At 54.9% G+C, this 647-nt stretch overlaps 1 protein-coding gene across 1 annotated transcript in view; it reads left to right on the top strand.

Moving 5' to 3' along the window:
• The first annotated feature begins 561 nt into the window (after window positions 1-561).
• SNRPB (small nuclear ribonucleoprotein polypeptides B and B1) overlaps window positions 562-647 on the top strand; it is a 28,516-nt gene continuing 28,430 nt past the window's right edge. The window contains exon 1 of the mRNA XM_006758016.2: window positions 562-647. The gene's annotated coding sequence lies outside the window, so the exon portion shown is untranslated.

Raw genomic sequence — 647 nt, 5'->3', positions numbered from 1 at the left:
TTTTAAAAAGTCACTGGACTGGATTGGGGATTGATTCATTTAAATATTAACTCCTTGTTTTGTGCTTAGCAGTGACGTAGGCACTGCAGCCATGAACCATACACAGACATCCTTACTGTTGGAATTTACGTTCTAATGGGGAGGGATAGCAAAGTAACTAACAAAAACATATAGTACATTAGCTATTCGTGTTAAAGAGAAAGGCAGGGAAGTTCTCAGTGGGAAAATGTGATGGATCCTGAAGGTGAGGGCTTGAGCGGTGCACATGCCCGGATGCCTAGCATTTCAGGCAGAGGCTACAGCAAATGCATAGGCGCGGGGGCAGGAGCACTTCGAGCAAGTTCACGGAAAAACCGAAACATGCCCGGTGGCTGTAGGGCAGAAAGCCGAGGCAGAGCCGGCGGCGGAGTTTACAGGCCGGGGACATGGCCGGGCGGGGCGGGGCGGGGCGGGGACTGGGAAAGAGGAGGAGGAGGAGCAACAGCTCTGGCGGTTCCGTCGGCTGTTAGTTCCGCCCGAGGCCCCGCCCCTCTCTGAACGCCCAGCTTCACGTCGGAGACGGAACTCTAGGGCCGGGCTCCCAGACCGGAAGTAGTTTTCTGCCGGACTCCATTTTGCCTGGGTCTGCATTTCCGGTAGTAGCGGCG

The sequence above is a fragment of the Myotis davidii genome, unplaced genomic scaffold (genome assembly GCF_000327345.1).
Source record: "Myotis davidii unplaced genomic scaffold, ASM32734v1 scaffold32, whole genome shotgun sequence".
NCBI classification, from domain to species: Eukaryota; Metazoa; Chordata; class Mammalia; order Chiroptera; family Vespertilionidae; genus Myotis; species Myotis davidii.
Note: the sequence above shows the minus strand (reverse complement) of the source record. Positions and strands in the feature narration are given on the sequence as shown.